This window comes from Talpa occidentalis, unplaced genomic scaffold (genome assembly GCF_014898055.3).
Source record: "Talpa occidentalis isolate TD23 unplaced genomic scaffold, MPIMG_talOcc4v2.1, whole genome shotgun sequence".
Taxonomy (NCBI): domain Eukaryota; kingdom Metazoa; phylum Chordata; class Mammalia; order Eulipotyphla; family Talpidae; genus Talpa; species Talpa occidentalis.
The window spans coordinates 82,748,527-82,767,652 of record NW_026555331.1 but is presented as its reverse complement, the minus strand read 5'-3'; the positions used below and the strand labels follow the sequence as shown (position 1 = coordinate 82,767,652).

The window sequence follows — 19,126 nt, the reverse complement described above, 5'->3', positions numbered from 1 at the left end:
CTACTGCTATTGATGACAATGACAATACAATAATAATAACTGCTTGACTGCACTATTATTTACATTACAGTTTGCTTTGTTTCAGTATCATGGTTTTACTTTAAAGCACATACTATTAAGGGCTATAGTCTATTGCCCATTTTAACCTTACCATGTGCAGGTATATTAAAACTCTCACTGGTTAGCTATAAGATCTTGAGGAACAAGAACATAGTGTACTAAAGTTTTGCTGAGATAAGATGATCTGGCAGGATATAGAGTTTCAGTTAAGGAGGTGGGGTGATATTCGTGAGAGGAGATATTTAAAGAGGTCAGTCACAGATCAGATACTATAATAAGGGTGCTATAAACCATTTGGGGAAACAAATGATAAGGAGGCTGCAAGAAATAAGATATGAAGGTCAAAAAATCCCGGACACCCAAATTACCTGGGTTGCAGCTTTACCTTCTTCAGTATTAAGGTTTAATCTAATGCCCTAGCCCAAGGCTGGCTGGAAATAAAGGTGCTGACGTAATGTATTTTTTTTTCTATTATTTCTAGTAGTTTCAGTAGACAGGATTAACTTTTATAAAACAGTTTTTAAAAAATCAGGGCAATAGTCTAAGGATGCAAGGGCCCTCTTCAGAGGCTCTGCAAATGATTCTCACTGAAAGCCACAGTTACTGGGGGACTTGTGTTATATCTCTTTGTGGTTAGGATAGGAAAGGGCTTGAGGAAAACTTGGGCAATGTTTTGAAGAGCAGATTTCTTAAACATGGATTTTAGTCTCTACAACCATCATGTTTTCTATATCAAAGACATTGTGGGTGCCAAACTCCCAGAACCCTGGGATTTTGTCAATGATCATCATCAATACCAGCTGATAGAAACTGTCAGAGAGTGAAATATGACTAGCCATGAACTGGTTACTGATTAAATATTGTAAAACTCAGGGTCTTTGCCCAGATTCTTTGTTGACAATAATAGAACCCAGAGCTGGGAGCCGTCTGACTTTCTCTGGTGTGAAATTGGAGCTCTGAAGAAAGGGTGTCCCTCCTCCTCCCCCTCTGCCTCTCTTCTTCTCCCTCCTTTTCCTCCTCATCCTCCTCTCCCCCCAGAAAGAGCTCAGAAATAGGGCTATGTGGAAATAGTAGGAAAGAGCAGAGGTATTTGGATTTATAAGGGACAGGGAACTCCCTACTTGACCCTTTGTCTGCAGACTGAGGCAATTTTTTTGAGACAACCAAGATTTTTAAATATCTTTGTAGAGCTGAAATATACCACATAATAAATATGAAATCATAGGATTGGAACGCACATACCTCTTTAAAGATTGTACTGTATGAATGGATAGTTACATAATTTTCAACAAACTATTCCCATGAACATTCAGGAAAAAATTTAAAGCTGACCAATTGGACAGAGGAAAAGGAGAAGGGGAAATGGATGGTGGTGTAGATAAATGTGAAGGGAGACAAACCCAGCTATAGCTCAAGGTCCAGAGTCTCAGGTTAATAGAGTCACTAATACTGAAAGAAGTCCCCACCTCTTTTGAATTAGTCAGGCCAAGAAACTACTCAGTTGCTTTGTTTTCCATTAAAATTCAAAGCAACTAAGCCAGGTATTTGAAAATCTTTTAAGTTTTGATTTTTAATGTCCAACTGACATTTTTATTATGATAGAACATCCTAAGCATCAAAATACTCTCAGGAAATTAATGTCTGGCCTAGATTAACGACTAGGGACAGGGCTGAAGAATAGTGGCCTCTGTGTTTCCCTTCAATTCCATCTGATACCAAAGATTTTAGGTGGAGACAGTTAATGTGACCCTAGTCCCAGCCACAGTGCAAGATTTCCCTCAGTGGAGTGAAATGGGATAATTTGCCAGGAGCCCTGGTTCATAGCTTTTTCCTGGATGGGCCTCAGTTTCCTGATCCATAAAATGAGACAGGAATAGCTTCCCTGCAGTCTCTTTCCGACTGTTGTATTTACTCCAGCTAACATTTTTAAAACATGAGGAGTTTTGAATTGTAATGCATTCCCCTGAATCTCCAAAGTACCACTCCTTAAGGCTCTCAAAACAGCTTCTCATTCATTTCTGTCAGGTAAAAAAGGACAGGTAAGATTAGCCATGTATCCCCAGTTCAAAGAGTGAAGCTGAGAACCAGGACATATTTCCATGTGACAGAGAAATAAGGGAGGGAGGAAAGGCCAAGATACTAAGCAACTCTGTTAGTGCTGAGCAAAACTGAACTCGGGAAAGCCCATCTTTGGCCTGTACTTAAATCCCACTTCCTGATTGTGCCTGCTTTCTACGGAAAGGTTATTATTCTTTGTTATATACATGATTAAAAAAGAAAACCCCTCCAGGGATATTGTTCCCAAACAGAGTCTCAAAAGTTAAAAAACCTTTGTTCTTCAAAAGTGGAATCTTAGAAAAGACAGGTACTTAGAGCAGAGTCTGGCTGACTAACAACTTCATAGGCTACTGCACTCTGCCTTCATGTCTTGACTTGTCTTTGTGAATAAAGTTTAAAGACAGTGATTGGAAATAAACAAAACACAAAACTCTTCCCTTCCCTTCCTATGATAGCCTCCAAGGTTGGTAACTCCCTTTTCTCAGAAATCACCATGATAAAGAAAGTAGGTGTCATACCCAGGCCTTCTTTTCCTAATATTCTTTCTCCCCTATCCCTCAACATTCTCTCAAGGCTTTCTGATTCCCTCTCACTTGCTGCTTCTCTGAGAAGTTATGTCCAGTGGTAACTTAAGAAATACCTGAACAGTGCAAATGTTATTAACTTCATTAATCTACTTCTGAATGCCTTTTCTATTTATGAAGGGCGCATCAAAGCTCTGGGAAGTAAACTACAAATAGCTCCACAATAGTAGCAGGATGGCATTTCAAAAGAAGGCATCAAAGAAAGCTCACCAACAGTGATACTTTTTCCTAATGGTTCTGGAAGGATAATTAAGTTGTTTATCACCTTTGATGCTTGGAACCCTAACACAGGTGTTCCCTGGAAACCAATTAAAAATACTTACAGCTGATAAAGAGTGCCTCTTAGCTCAACAAATTTACTATTAATTCCAATCCCATTTGGGAAAAAAAAAAAATCTCACCAGGTCTTTTGACACCAAAAGACAACTTTCACACTCATTTACACTTCGGTCCCTGTACTGGTAAGCACACACAGGGTATTTACTCAGGCTCCCTTGATCTCAAAAGAAGAGTCCACCAGAAAGCTTCCCTTGGCTAGTGAAATGACAACTTTAGTTTCAAAGTATGAACTGTGCTCAATAGTTTGGGATTTCCTTTGAAAGCAGATGGACTAGGATCTCTGAGATGACGCCTTCGCCTAATTCTCAGGAAATAGTGACTTGAATTTATTGCCCTCACTTTGCAACTTTCCGTAGACACCGAGTGAATTACTTTTAGTTTCTTCAAGGACTCATGGAAGAGGAAAAGGGCTCCTCGGGAAAATCCTAAGTGTTAACCAGGAGCTTGTGGGTCAGATTCATAGAAGGTGGCTGTAGGGTAAGTAAAGTATCAGGCTTTTCTGCTCTCCCACCATTAGGATAGATGATGGATCTTGCGGTCCTGAATGCCTGCCTGATGGCGGCACCTGGAGTGGGGTGTGGGCCTATATAGGTGGATTCATCTGGGCTGAGTCTGGGCTTACAAGGGCGGCATCACGGGGACACCAGTGGAACAGCAGAGCAAAAGAATGAAAGGAGCAGAGAAGCAAAGGCCACAAAAGAAGGCTGGAGAGCCCAGAAAGAGTGAAGACTTGCTGGGGGCTGGGAAGCCTACCAGCCTCCTGGCCTCCTGGCCTCCCTGCCAGTCTATCCCAATAAAAGCCTGGAAAAAGCCCCCCAGGGCTCCAAGACTCCTCCTAACCCCATCTGCTCCATAGCAAACCTGCTCTGTGTCATCATCCTGCTGCTCCAGTGGGCTCTCAACTGGTAGCTCAGGCAGGACCCACCTGTTTCCTTTATATATCATGTAGCTGATCCACTAAGCCTCCAACCTCTTCCCATCCATTGACTATCAAACTGTAACCTGTTTATAGAGACCTTTTAAACTTGGTTGAAAAGTTGATTGACACATCCCCAATTCTTGCTTCCAAAGAGTCACTGGTTCTCTTGTGGGTACATCTGCTAGTTGATTGGTTTCAGCGCTTTTCATCTGCCTCGCTCTCATTCTGATTGATTCCTTCTTGATTGATTCCTTCTTGCCTTTAGAACCATGGAAATTCTCTGGTCATTTTCTTTCTTCAGTTATTCTTTTGTCAGTTGGAGCAAGGAGTGTGATTTTGGATTCAGGCACTCCTAGCTCTGCCATTAAACTGCTGTGTCATTTTAGTCACTTCCTTCTCTTCTCCGAGACCTTATTTCCTCCCCTTATTTGAGGGAAAGAATTCGATCAGTTGATGTGTGAGGGCTCTTTCAACCCTAAATTTTATAGGATGTTTTTGGCAGATGACTGATGCACATTTTAATCCAAAACATTGTCTTTTACTACTTCGCTCTTTAAAACTAGCTATTTTATAATTGGTTTTTCTTTTTTCTTTTTTTTAAAGATTTATTTATGCATACAAGAGCTGGGGTACAGGCCAGAGATGTGGGGGGTGAGAGGATTCACCAGAGACAGAGTGGGGAGTAGAACAGGCAGACTGACTGAAATACACTGCTGAGGGGAGCAGCAGGCGAGACAGGAGAGGTCTGCTGTGCCATGTGGGTTGCTCCCTGGCTGGCAGGGGATCAAACTCATGCTGCAGAGGCTGCGGATTGCTTCATAGTGTGGTGCTTAACCCCTTGCACCAGGGAGGCCCTATAATTGGTTTTTCATCTAGCCCTCTTGAATGTTTTAGATGATATGAATATAGCCAAGAATTTTTAAATCCCTCTTCGTATGTGATCTACATTCTATTCAAAAGGTGGAGAGACATAGGCAATAACCAAACATATCAATATGCCTGGAGGTGATAATGTGTGAAGACAAATAAAGTAAAGGAAGGTGATGGAAACTATCAAAGGGAGGAGCACTATTTTTGATAGTGGGTGGTCAAGAAAGGGCCACATTCTGGTATATGATTGCCAGATTTAGCAAACAAAGATAGAGGAAACTTGGTCATATTAGACTTCCAGATTAACAAAAATACTTCCTCATTATATGTATGTCCCATGCAATATTAGGACACACCCATACTAAAACACTATTGTTTATCTTGTATTTAATATGGCAAGCCTGATCTGGAGAGATGACATTTCAATGCTTAATTTCTGTGGGTACTCTTTAGTTGAAAGGGACCAGTGGAATACCAGGAAAAGGAGGGAGGTTGTACTTAACAGCAGTGTCAGCCTCCTGAGTATTATTACAGATTGGGACCCAAAGCCCCAGTGCAGGGGTTTACCCTAGACAGGGAAAGGAAGAAGGGACGCAGTGGGTGGCCATCGGTCTGTAGTCATGGCAGGGGGAAAGGAAAGCCGTCCTGGGTGATATCTTTGATGTTTCTCTATGAATACGTTCAAGATCAGAGACTGAAAGGAAGAGATGTTTGGGCAGGGGCATGGTTGGAAGTTGAAGAGGGTGGCGATATGGAATGAGAAAGAGCACAGGTTGGCTTGACAGCTTGAGAGCTGTAATGTCATAAATGATTAGATTATTTAGTCTCTGTTGCCATTACTGAGAACCCCCAGTCCCACCCCACCTGAGGCTCCTGCAGTGACAGAGCTTGCTAAATAATTACTCCAGCATCTTTGCCTCAGGGCCTCAGTGAACAGCAGTTTCTGCAGAGAATTGGGCCCATTAAGCATTTAAGTTATTTTCCTTTAGTTGGAAAGATTGCTGCCACTGTAGAAGCTACTTTAATAACCCTACTTATGGAAAGGAGATGAATTTGAAGATAACATCAAAAGAGCCATTTATGAAGCATCTAATTTTGACACGAACTCCATCCACACAGCCTGAAGTAAACTGGAGATCTGGCAATTAACCCCGCTAATTTGAACAATATTGACAGCCAGTCTTCGCAGATAATACAGTGAACTTGAATTTTGGCATTTGGCTTTGGTCTCTATTATGTTCAGGTTTCTGCCTTTTACACACTCCATCCATGTGGCATCTTCGCTTGTTTAATTTTGTATACATTGCGTTTAAGAAAGAGGCAAATCATTTTGAACAAGTTTAAACGTATTTTATTCATTATTAACACTTTACGTTTCATAATCATATTGTTGCTTTCTTAACAAGCATAATAATTGCTTTGCATTATTTCATTTATATGCAGAACATTTTTATGACATGTGCCTTCATGTTTCATAAATACGAGGCTGAATACAGAGCTGCTTTCCAGAGTGAGAGGAATGTGAGTATAACCCTCCATGGGCAGATGAGCTCAGGGGGCCATTAGCACTTGCCCCTCACCCTGCAAACCAAGAGCAAACAGCAGTATTAAGTAACACTCCCCTTGCACATATAAACATTTGTGTGCACATGGCTGCAGTGTTCAACAGGAGAGATGCAAATGTTCACCAACAGTGAAAAAATGTTTTAGGGGCAAGGAGAGGGGGAGTTCAGTGCACAGAACTGCACTCTCCCCTTCGAGAGTGAGGGCAGCACTGGAAACTTTCAGAGGCACATTTTTAGCAGTGTCTCTGGTTGAGTTCAAATAGAGAGAAGAGCCTCTGTCTGAAAAACCTTGTCAGTGACAGAGAGCCAACAAAGGGTGGGGCAGGGAGAATGATCAGAATGGAGATATTTAAATTGGGTATTTGACCGTGTCAGCTTCCTTCGGACCTGTCCTCTGTGGTCCATGGACCTTTCCCTGGATACACTCGTTACATGATGAAAAACTGGGTGTCTGTAACCATCTCATACAAATGCAACTTAGGCAGAAGTAAGTCTTTGGGGGCTTGTGGAGGAGACAGGGGAACAGGGAAACTTCTCCAGGCTACATGTTAGGAAATGTCTCTTGAGTGTGGAGAGAAAGCCTAGTTCTGAGACAGTCTTCTGGATGTTTCTATACAAAATCACTTTCGTGACCAAAACCCTTATGAGGCATTGCTGCCTGGTTGTGGCTGGGATCTTTGTATCTTTAAGAGCCAGAGAATTTGGATGTGAAAGAGATATGAGTAGTTAACCTTGTCCAGTGGTCCTGAACCATTGTACTGGGCCAGGCTGGTGGGTGTCAGTGCTTGTGAACTAAGAGTTCTGTACATCATAAGAGATCCCAATATTTGTGTCACTTTCCCTCACATGTATTATGGTGTGTCTTCTTGGAGACAGGGTGAATGCCCCACTTCCTATAGTGCATGTCTGTCTGCGACTATGTGAATACTACCCACCATACCTGAGAGGGAGGAATAAAGGCTGAGAATCACAATCGCCGTTAGCTGTCTCATGTCCACAGGCCCCCTGGCGGGGGTCTAGGCTCTGCTGTAGAGTTAGTGACACTTCTTCCATGCCATCTGTGGTTTTGTACTTTTACCAGAGTGGTAGGTTGTAACCAAGGCCACTAATCCTTGAATCTTGTTTTTCAACCCTTGAAAAAGAAAAAGGAGTGTATTTGTTTTGGGGGGATTGCAAACCATTATGTCAACTCTCTCTTTAGGAGAGGGTGTCAATTTGTTTCACTTCTTTCCCTAAGTCACTAAAGTAAGGCGAATTCTGTAAGAACACTTCTTATGTTCGAACATACAAATTAAAACTTAGACTGGTTCAATCAATGTTAATTAAGTGCATATGGAAAATTAATATAAAACCAAGAATCACCTACTCCCTCATAAACAGGCTTGCTGACACTAGTACACAGGTGAAAACTTTATTGCTTCATTTCATTTCAAATTTGTAGATCGCATTATCAGAGATAGAATTCAGTTTCCAGTTTCTTAGTTGAAATTCCAATTTCTTTCCCCTAACAAAAGAACTGCCAATGTTCTACTTGTAGTTCAGGGTCAATAAAAAACCAGCATATCACAGACACATATACAAAACAAATAAAGCTCTCATCTTATTTATGTATTAGATGACATCAATACATCTTTCTTTCTACTCATTTCACTTTGTAGTAAAACCATGGATAATACCAAACCCTATATATACCATATACTTTGCTTTTTACTATACACATATATATACCTGTGATAAAATTGTTTTTTTACAAATTAGGCACAGGAAGAGATTGACAACAGTAACTAATAATAAAATAGAGTTTAACAATATATTGTAACAAAAGTTAGGTGAATGTGAAATCTCTCTTAAAATACATTGTATGTAATATTTTCAGACTGGTTGGCCACAGGTAATTGAAGCTGTATGGGTGTGTGGGATGGGGTGTGGTGGGGAGCTGCTATATATTCAATTATCAACAGTTCTTTCTAAGTCCATGCAATACATCAATTTTCAAATGATGATGGTGATTCTGTATTACAGACAGCATATTCCTTGTCTGTCGATACACCAATAAAGTGTTAAATACTTTTAAAACTTAAAAATTAATGCCAATATAATGAAGTCATATATATTTGGTCAATAATCAAAATAATGTCCTATGTTTAAACCATGCTTAGGCTTACAAAGTTCTTTCTCATGAATCATAGTCTTTGAACCTCACAAAAGACCATCAAAAAAGGAATTAGTGAACAAATTATGTAACATGCACACACTGGACCATTTTGCAACCATGAAAACAGCATTAGTATGAACTGGAATGATGCCATATTATTAGTACCAAAAAAAGTTACCAAGAAATATGCATGGCATGATTCTGTCTTTCTATTAAAATCATAAAATATACATGTACATATATATACATGTGAGGGGCTAGTGTATCTGTATGGACCTAAAAAAATATGCATCAAATTCTAGGATGATATTGGAGGGTAGAGAAGGGACAATACTATGTCTTTTCACATATACTTCCAAAAGTACAGTGAAATTATGAGTGATTTAACTATTTTATATTCTGCATTTTATAAAAGAAAAACTTTCAAAACTCTTGCCTTCTTTTCAAGCATGAAAAGGCAAGGCTCGGGGATTTCAAACAACTTTTGCAAAGTCATGCAGCTTAATCCTAGAATCCAGGCATCCTGATTCCCCAGAACTGGCTTCTGCTAACATGTCTTCAGAACAGAGCCTTTGAATGGTAGACCAGGGTGGGGAATAATCACGAACTTCAAACTCTAACCGTTTGGTGTACTATTACTTCAAAACCTCTTGGGATGCAGCAGCAATATTGTAGCCTAGTTAGCATATAAAAATATAAGATAAAACTTTTCTAGGTGCCTGCATTTGCTTTTTCTGGGAAAAAGACAGCATGGATGACTGTGTCCAGATGGAAATGCAGAAGTTTGTGTTCCTACCTTATATGTGGTGGGTGAGCTACTGAACTCTGTATATCAGTTTCCTCACCTGTGAAAATATTGTGCTGACCTACTTTCTTGGGATAGCTGGGTGGGCTACTTCATGATTTAAAGCTGCTTTGAAAATACAAAGCTCTATTGAAATTGTTTGTCAAGTGTTCCTTCTGGTTATACCGTCCTTCCTTCTCATTCCCTTCTCTGGCATATGGATCCTATAGACTTGGTATTTTTCTATGTCAAATCTAAAATATCTACAAAATTAAGCTGTAATTTTTAAATTGGTAATTTGTCTCTGGTATTTGGTTCAAATGAGGACAGAATTATTATTTCTCTAAAACCTAAAAGCAAAGTGTCTCTTTCTCTCTCTCTCTCTCTCTCTCTCTCTCTCTCTCTCTCTCTCTCTCTCTCTCTCTCTCTCCACCTCTCCACTCTGGGTGTGTACATATATTGCACACAATCAGGTTGAAGTCAGTTGCTCCTAGAGGTAGCTTGGGGCATAACTAGGCATCATGTGGATACTCCCTCACAATGTGGCATTGTGAGGCTTACCATCCTCTGAATGGTGAGAATTAGTGGTGTAGCCTCTTAAGGGGGAAGCAGAAACTGTTTTTTCTTGTCTGTGCCCTCTCATTCACTTTCCCTGTCTGTCCCATAATTACCCTCGCTGTAATCTGTCGGGGTGATGTAGGCAAAATATCAATAAAGCAGTATGGAAAGAGGAAAGGAAAAGAGATCCGGGCAGTAAAGCCATGGGTTTACAATTAAAAATTGCTGAGTGGGCCCTCCCTGGTGGCACAGGGGGTTGAGCACCGCACTGTGGAGCGGTCCACGGCCTCTGCAGCATGGGTTCAATCCCCGGCCAGCCAGGGGGAGGCCTGCATGGCGGGGTGGGCCTCTCCTGTCTCACCCGCTGCTCCCCTCAGCAGTGTGTTTCAGTCCGTCTGCCTTTTCTGTTCCCCACTCTGTCTCTGGTGTATCCTCTCACCCCCCACGTCTCTGGCCTGTGCCCCAGCTCTTGTGTGCATAAATGGATAAATCTTTAAGAAATAAACAAATAAATAAATAAATAAAATTGCCAAGTGGAAGGAAATCCACCAAGAGCAGAGCTCCTCCTCCTTCCACCCCACCTCAAACCCAGACAGGACCAAGGGGTGGTGAGAAGAAGCTGTGGGTGGTCATGTTATGAGTCCATATCCATGAACTCTTAATCACAGACACAACAAGGACCCTGGGAATCCAGCCTTAAAGTTACACTTGGAATCCTCTTCAATTGCCCCCTTTTCTTTCATGTTTGAATATTTTCAAAATTTTCTCAATGTTGATTCTAAGTCTTTGGTTAGTTAAAATGTCTTTCTTCATATATATTACACTTTCCTTGGGCCATAAACATCTTGTGACTCTCCCAATACCTACAGCAGTGCTCTGTGTATAACAGGCAACTCAGGCTGACTAATAAAAATAGTTCTAGATGATGTGCAGTGTGTGCCAGTTGTTCTGTGTCTCCAGACTCCTGCCAGCTTACTCTAGAAACTGTCTATGTTTTTATTAAGAGGATCTTTCTTTGGTTAATCATCAAAATCATTTTGATGCTGCTTAGCATATCCATGAAGAAGCCACAAAGTAATCCTTCTCTCAACCTGACATGCTCTTATGTTCTTTTATGGTTTCTTAGAGTTTTGGAGGAGAAAGGAATCTCTGTGATCATCTAGCGTAGTCACCCACTGTGTTTCTGAAGTCCCTCAATTTATCTTTGAGGTGAGCTTCTAGGTTCCGGTTGAAACCCTCCAGAGATAGGGACCCAGTCCCTCCTGAGGCAACCCCTTCCCTGTTTGAACAGTTCTGTCTACTAGAAAGATCTCTACCACACTGAGTGGACATGTGTCCACCTCATGTGACCATGAAGAGTAAACCTAATCTCACTTGAAAATGTTTCTGGTCTCATAAGCCACCCACAAGTCTTCTCTCCTCTCCTCTTTGCTAACCAATTGTGCTTCCTTCCAGAAATGACAGCGTGGCTGCTTCAGGTGTCATGCCTTGTGGGAGAGAGATGAAATCCTAAATAATTCCTGGAACCTCACAGCAGGCCTGTTTTATGGAAGGTATGTGAGCATCTACCTCTTCTACTTTGCCTGTGAGGACCTCATTCTCAGTACTTCTGCTGAGGGTGGGCATCAGGGCCTGTGCCCGGACAAGGAAAACTTCTGTCCCAACATTTGAATGTGCCCTGGGAGACAGGCCAGAGCATACTTCCCACCTGCTCCCTCTCTGAGGCCTGGGCTCGGGAGGCTTGGAGTGATGACTGAGCATAATAACACTAATGCCCCACTTATTATACCACAGCTCTTACAGTAGGAGCTCATAAGTCATAGTATAAGAAGCATGTTTCTCTCATGTAAGGGCTAAGTTTGATGTAACTAGTAAGAATAATTACAAGTCACCTACATGTTTCTGGGAATGGTGTACACCGTGGTGCGGGATCATCATTTGCTTCATCACTGGAGATGCTCATAAAGAAGTGGGGGAAACAAACCAGGACTGAAGGAAGCCCGGCTAGTGAGGGGTTTGTTTCTCATTTTGTTTTAAAGTTAGTCAGACAATTATGGTCTGCAGAGATTAAAGCAGCTAACGCATCACCAACTCCATTCCTTAACTAATGAAGAAGACATAATTAGGCAGTATGTTCTGTTTTCTTTGGGATCATATGGTAAACGTTTTGATTTAGGGCGGTTTGTGTCAGACCACAATAGGCATATTCAAGTGTATTTATGTGAACTATCCTGTAATCTTTGATCCTGGGGGAAACATGTTGAGAATTATCTAGGGCTGGAGTTCCCTAGAGCAGGAATTCAAGTGCTGGCCTATAATATTCAGTCTGATTCCCCTGATGTCTTCTCACCAGCCTCTCAGGTTCAATCACTCTGGGTCCCTACTGTGTTCCTTGACTGCAAAGCCAGTAAGTTGAGTCGTCAAAAGCTTTCCTGCCTGCTTCATTTGAATATGTTTGCATACATTGAGTCTCCAGTTCTAAGAACACAGGGCACGACATCCTTCAACACACACAACAAACTCAAAAGTGTAGTGGAGGTTCTTTTGCCTTTGGTACATTCCCTCCCTTCAACCCTCTTCCCAAACTTCCTTTCTCCTTTCTCCTTCCCTCCACCCCATCCCGTCTTTATTTTCAAATGTTTATTGAATGCCTGTTCTGTGTCAGGATTGTGCTGGGCACTGGCGATACCGATTGAACAGGTTTGGCTTCTGCCTTGACGTAACAGTCAAGATGGGGCAAAGAATCAACTAGGAAAACCCAGTGTGCTGGCGCCTGAAATAGAATGTGCTGAGCCCCACTGGGGAGGGAAGGAGGAAGGTAGGACTGAAGTGGTGAGAGTGGGTGGAAGGCTTTGGGATAGCTCTAACTCTTTTTTTTTTTAAAGATTTATTTATTTCTGCATGCAAGAGCTGGGGTACAGGCCAGAGATGCAGGGGGTAAGAGGATTCACTAGAGACAGAGTGGGGAACAGAACAGGAGGATTGACTGAAATACACTGCTGAGGGGAGCAGCGGGCGAGACAAGAGAGGTCTGCTGCGCCATGTGGGTAGCTCCCTGGTCAGGGATCGAATTCGTGCTTCAGTGGCTGCAGATAGCTTCATAGGTTGCGTCTTACCCCTTGCACCACCAGGGAGGCCTTGGATGGCTCTAACTCTTAAACTGAATCTGGAAAGTTGAATAGGAGTCAGTTTGATGGTTGAGTAAAGAATATTAAGGGCAGAAAGAAGAGCACATGCAAAGGTACCTTCAGAAGAAGGAGGAAAAATCAGGAAGGGAGGAGATGTTTAGGAAAGCTAGGAAGAAGAGATGATGAACAGTGTCAACTGGCACCTGCTCAAGTAAGGTCAGGACTGCAGTGTTTCCCGGCTTCTGGAGACTCTGAGGCTCCTGTCCCTGCACACAAACCCACACAGTTGGTGCATCAGTTGCATGGAATTCCATAGAGCTCGGCAGGGCTGAAACCCACAAGGGCTGCCTCCCTCCCAGTACGGCCTTCTAATTGGAAGCCATCAGTCTAAGCTTGAATCAGGGAGTCCTGCCAAATCTCATAGCCAAGTCAAGCTTAGCGGTTAACAAATTTTTCTTTACACAACTGGTAGCTGGGACCTGATATATGAGAATAAACACCCTTGATTCTATGTGCCTACCTTATTTTTAGATTGTCGCTTTCTCTGCCAGTTAAAATTGTTCTCTCCTTCATCTTGGTCCTGCAGTACCTGATAATCCCAATAGCTACTGTTAATTGAATACCTATTATGTGCCAGACACTAGGACTGCATTAGGAGTTTTATGTATATTTTCTCATTTCATCCTCCCAGCAACCCTATTAAAGTAGGTATATAGATAGCCACAGAAACTATGATTCAGAGAACTTGTGCAGAATCAGTCTATTAGAACATGGAGGTAGCATATATAGTTGGGGAAAAGCTGACCAACCAGGTCCCTAGAAGGACAGCAACCTCTGGCTCAGGTAACCCAGGCTGCAGGAATTGACAGACCTTAGTTCCCTTCATGGTGCCACTCTCAGAAGGGATCAGCACCAACCATTTTCCATCCTTGGGTCATCCCACTCAGGATTAAAATTCCAGGGCGGCAAAGTTTGAATGTCCAAAGTTAGGCAGGCCACCTTGATTGATACCAGGATTCTACTTATTTAGGGAAAAATCATGGTGCTTTTATCAAACAGGAGAGGGAATGATGAGTGGACGTAAATAAAGCTGTCCATTAGCTCAGGTGAAGTCACGCCCATTGTACAGATCAGGAAACTGCAACTCAGAGAGCTCGAGCAACTCCCGCACGGTCACACAGCAGTAAATAACAGCATCAGGGTTTCAGCTCAGATCTTCCTGACTCCCAAAGCTGGGTGCTTTCCATTTTCCCTTGCTGCTTGTTTTCATGAACTACATTTGGATATTGCATTTGGAGTCTAGCCAGGCCTAATAGGCTGAAATCTTCTTGTCAGTCCCAGAGCTGGGTCAGTCTCCTCAATTCCCATCTCTGTTCCTAGGAGATGGCTCCAGAAACAGCTTCCTGTCCCCTCAGATGAGCCTCTCTGTCTGCGAAAACAACCATGCTCTGCTGCCTTAGCGAGAGACAGGAGAATATTAAACCACAGCCTGACTCCACAGCGTCCACCCACTGGGAGCAACACATTATTCTCCAAACGCCGACCTTCCAATATTCAAAAAAATTCTGTCCCACCCAGATCTTCTCTTCACAAAGCTAAATATTCCCATTTTTTGACAATTCCTCATTCTGCTATCCCATGTGACCACATGGGGATATTTTCCATATGTCAGTTAATTCTCCAAGACTTACATCAGATGAGAATCTGGCCCAGTACAAAAAGAAACCATTTCCCCCTTGCTTTCTCTTTCTGATTCATTAGATTTCATATAAGCCTTTCTGATGACTACCTGCTGTTTTCAAATTCAGCTGCAACCCAATATGACTCACAAGGCAAAATTCTCATTCTTCAGCCTTCGTTTATAATTTCCCACCAACCCAAGGTTCTGAAATGTACCCTTCAGAAGCCATAGCCAGTGGGCAATATATATCCATGAAAAATGCCAAGTTTTGACTCTTTGTTATGTTTTAGTTTATGTATAGTCAAATGACTTTTTAAAGTTAAGGTTTTTGTTCACACAAATAATTTTAAGTTTGAACAGCTGTAATCAAATCCTCCAAAGAAAATACCCTAAAAGGTGGTTGAGAGTGTTTTATGCCAGACACCCTCCCAAAATTTCTTTATTTGTTCTTTCCATTTTTTAAAAAAAGAAAGTAAAGACTTGAAAATTGTTTTGAGGCTTTGAGCATTTACAAGGCATTTCCTCACAAAGACATTAGTTATGCTGTTTCTGAAACAAAGTGTCTGATTATGTAAACAGTCATAGAACCTCAAAGTTTGAATTGGAAGAATGGGAAAAGGAGATTTGCAAATGTAGGGAAAGAAATTTAGAATTTTTCTGGTCAGTCTTATAGCAAAGCAACTCCAAAAACTGAAGCTGTCACATTATACAATAACATAGACAGTGGAAGATTGGACTGAATGAATTTATAACCTCGGCATAGCATGTGGTCAGCTCTGTCAAATATTTCCACTCTCCTGACCTTCAGAATATGATTCATAATCCACCATTTAAGATCTACACATCATAGACAGTGAACTCATAGTAAAGTTTATTGTCTGGGCCTTGGCATTAATGAACAATTGATGTATCTTTGAACTACATAATTTTGAAGCTCTTGTCTATATTATTTCTATAATATGACTGTATTTACAGAGATGATCTTTAAGGATGAGTCTGTGGTAAAGAGGAAGGAACAGTTTCTAATACTATATTGTATTGTTGTCTGGAACAAAGAGAGAGAGTCTTTCCCAGTTCTTTGTTGACTTGTTGACTAGACTTAGTACATGCAGGCTGAAGAATGAATGGTTAAATGCAGCTAATGGCTTCTGTGGTCACTGGTCATCAGATGCATGGAGAATGCATCAGGAATGGAGAATCTCAGAATTGGAAGGCTGATTTGAAATTATCTAGTGCAAACCTTTTCAGGATGTAAAAATACCTTCACAAGACCATTGAGTAGTGAGTGATGTCTAAGTCAGCGCTACTTCAACACTTAGGTGTTGGGCACCTGCCACCTTCCAAGCCAGCTCATTCTGTAATGAGATGGTTCTAAATAATATGCCCTTTCTACGCTGAATTGAAATGCACCACCTGTTAGCCAGCCTAGGGTATATTCTAGAGTCATAGAAAGTAATACCTGCAATGCCCCTGAACATTTCACTTTCTTTTTTTTTTTTATTTAAATTTTTTTTTTTTATTGAGGCATGTTTTATTTATTTATTTATTTGTTTGTTTTTGTTTTTTTTTAATACATGCACTGGGTACAGTCAGAAGCGCGGGAGGGCGAGAGAATTCACCAGAGCCAGAGCGGGGAGCAGAGCAGGCAGAAGGACCGAAGTACACTGCTGAGGGGAGCAGTGGGCGGCAGGAGAGGTCCGCGCGCCATGCGGGATCCTCCTCCGGTGGCCGGGAGCAGCCGGGGATCGAACCGGCGCCGCGGAGGCCGCGGGCAGCCTCGCAACCCAGCGCTCAACCGCTGCGCCACCGGGGAGGCCCCAACATTTCACTTTCTTTTAACTTCTCTTCAAATCTCATAATTACAAAACATTTTATTTCTTTGGTCACCTTTATAGTATACCCTTCATTATTTTGTGATCCTTTCTGCAAAATTTGAATCTAGTCCTTCTATAGGGCCAGCACCCCAGATATGTTAAAGTCTAGACTGTAAGCTTTATGAAGGCAAAGGCTATATTTGTTCTGCTAGCAACTGGTAATGCCCGAAATGTGGTACACACTCAAAAACTATTTTCTGAATGAATGACTCCTTGGCCTTCTCTCTCATTGCCTTGTGTAGAGCTCCCAGGAATATTGAAAGTCCATGCCCCTCCCGCTGGATTGGCTATCAAGGAAGGCCTTTGTGTTTTAATTTGAACAAAGGGAATGGCATTCTCCCTCTCTTGCAGAAAGACACAGGCCACACTAACTGGTAACTTATGCTTTGAAATGTTAAACTATGGGGAAACATGACCAGAGAATAATTTAGACATTGGGCAACTTTGCCTCAACATATGCTACACTGATGTTTTCCAGTGCCTTTGTGATTCATACCACTTTCTAGGATCTTTTGATTAATAAGAGAAAAATTCATAAATCAGCAAGAACTGTGGAATTTTGTCTTACTCAATGTGTTAAGTAATCACCTAAAATCTGCACAAGACCACCTCTGGCATCTGACTATACAGCTGAACAGGATAATTTACTTATTGCTTCATCGTGCACCCCTTTCAGTGATTTGGGGGAAGGGTGGGTATCAGGGGGATGCCATTGGAGTGAAACATAGCTGTTCAGTTGTTTATGTTCACTCAAAAAGCACAGAACACAAAAGCTCTATGATTTCAATGTTTCTAGTCTCCCCAGACAGACTTTGGCTTGTCTTTGACCAACAGAGGATCCAGGTCTGCTCTCCACTATACCCAAATGCAAGGTGGGGCTTAACTTTCTGGAAAGTGCTGTTGATTAGCAGGCACCTCCCCTTGAGGACAAGAAAATAATTTACTAATGGAATTTATTATCCATCTTACTGCTTTCAGTTTTAGTGAAATTAAGTTAATGTGAACATATTTTTCTGTGTTGCTCTCTGGCACTGGTATGTGTGTGTGTGTGTGTGTGTGTGTAAGTGTAAGTCAGCATGAACACTTTGTTTCAAATTTTGTACTTTCATGAATAGTCAGGTGACTGCAGAGGGCATGGTCAATCAGTTCTCCAGTTCCTGGCAAGGAATTACAAACTGAAGGAAATCAACTTTAAAAGCTTTTTTGGCCTCTCACATTATTATTAAACTAAGCCTAACAAGGATATGAGGGCAGGAAGGAGGCAGCATAATTTCCAGAAAATCTATGACTGAAACTGTTTAGAGACATGTTATCTACAACTTCTTTTCTTTTTTTAAAGTTCTCAATACCTTCTTCTCTTCCTCAGGTTTGCAATAATCCTTACAGCCATATAATTACAACTTTTATTTGCAGTAACATCTCTTGTTAGTTTTTTCCAACTCAGCCTTGCATATCCTCCACCAGTGGAAACCACTTCATTTAAACTAAAAAGAAAAAAATAGTGTAAAACAGTAAGAAAAGCAAAGAACTTTAAACATATTTGGTTCAATTTTTAGCAAAGAGCAATCATTTATTGCAGAAAAATATAAATTTAATGACTAACAGTGAAATCTGGGTTTCTTTGGTGATCTTGGGCTGACCTTTTTCCTAAAATGAATTCTGTTGTTGTCACAGGGAAACAAAACCTATTGAGGGACAGGATTCTGTCTGTAAAGAAATGACTCTAATTCACAGAGATGAGTAAATGTTCCCCAACAAAGCTTTTCGTTTTTCTTCAATTTCCTACACTCAGTCCTCACTAAACTCTGTTTCTGCAACTCCTACACAGGATTTCACTAAGAGCTTGATCTGTCTGCCTTCCAATCCCTGAGTCCCTGCTATCCCTGCCGCTGCTGGCTGGCATGCACTGCTAAGCGCCATAGTCTGAAGCACTCTGGAGTCTGAGAACAGGACCATCCATTTGCTGAAGTTCAAGATTTCTATAAAAGGTCAGAGAATATAACCACAAGGGATTCAATAAAGGCTCAGGGGGAAAGACAAAATAATTCTGGGGCAAACTCCCATATTTTACAGAGGACTTGTTGATTTTTGTTTTCTTTATTATTTCATTCAAATATAAGATTTCATTTAAGAAATTTATATGGGGCTTCTTGACTTTCCAAGTGATTATTGACTAGCATGCAGTGAGAAGACTTGAGTCCCAAACTATCTCTATGGCATCAAATCATTACACTTTTTGGTGCCCAGGGGACAGGCATAGACCAGAACACACCAGTATATTATTTACTTTTTTATGGGTCCGTCTTTCCTACTCAGCTGGAAACTTAATCAAAGGCAAGCAGTGTGCCCTTCACGTGCTTTTTAATTCCCAAAACTTTGTTTAGTGCCTGGTACCCAGCCAATAAATATTTGTTGAATTAATCTATGAAGGTAAATTGAAAGTACACCATTAGCACTAATTGTCATTACTGGCAAAGCCTTCTGTAGGCAAGTAAACAGACCCACTATGGCTCTGGGAACCTCAGTTTCTTTTGAGACCCAACGTTAAGTC

General features: G+C 41.4%; 1 protein-coding gene across 5 annotated transcripts in view; it reads left to right on the top strand.

The window, feature by feature from the left end:
* The window catches only part of MTERF1 (mitochondrial transcription termination factor 1), a 341,137-nt gene extending 322,438 nt beyond the window's left edge, over positions 1-18,699 (top strand). For all 5 annotated transcript variants that reach the window (XR_008550680.1, XR_008550679.1, XR_008550678.1 and 2 more), the window contains 2 exons: positions 11,348-11,445; positions 18,404-18,699. The gene's annotated coding sequence lies outside the window, so the exon portion shown is untranslated. The remainder of the gene's footprint in view (positions 1-11,347; positions 11,446-18,403) is intronic.
* Positions 18,700-19,126: the final 427 nt, after the last annotated feature.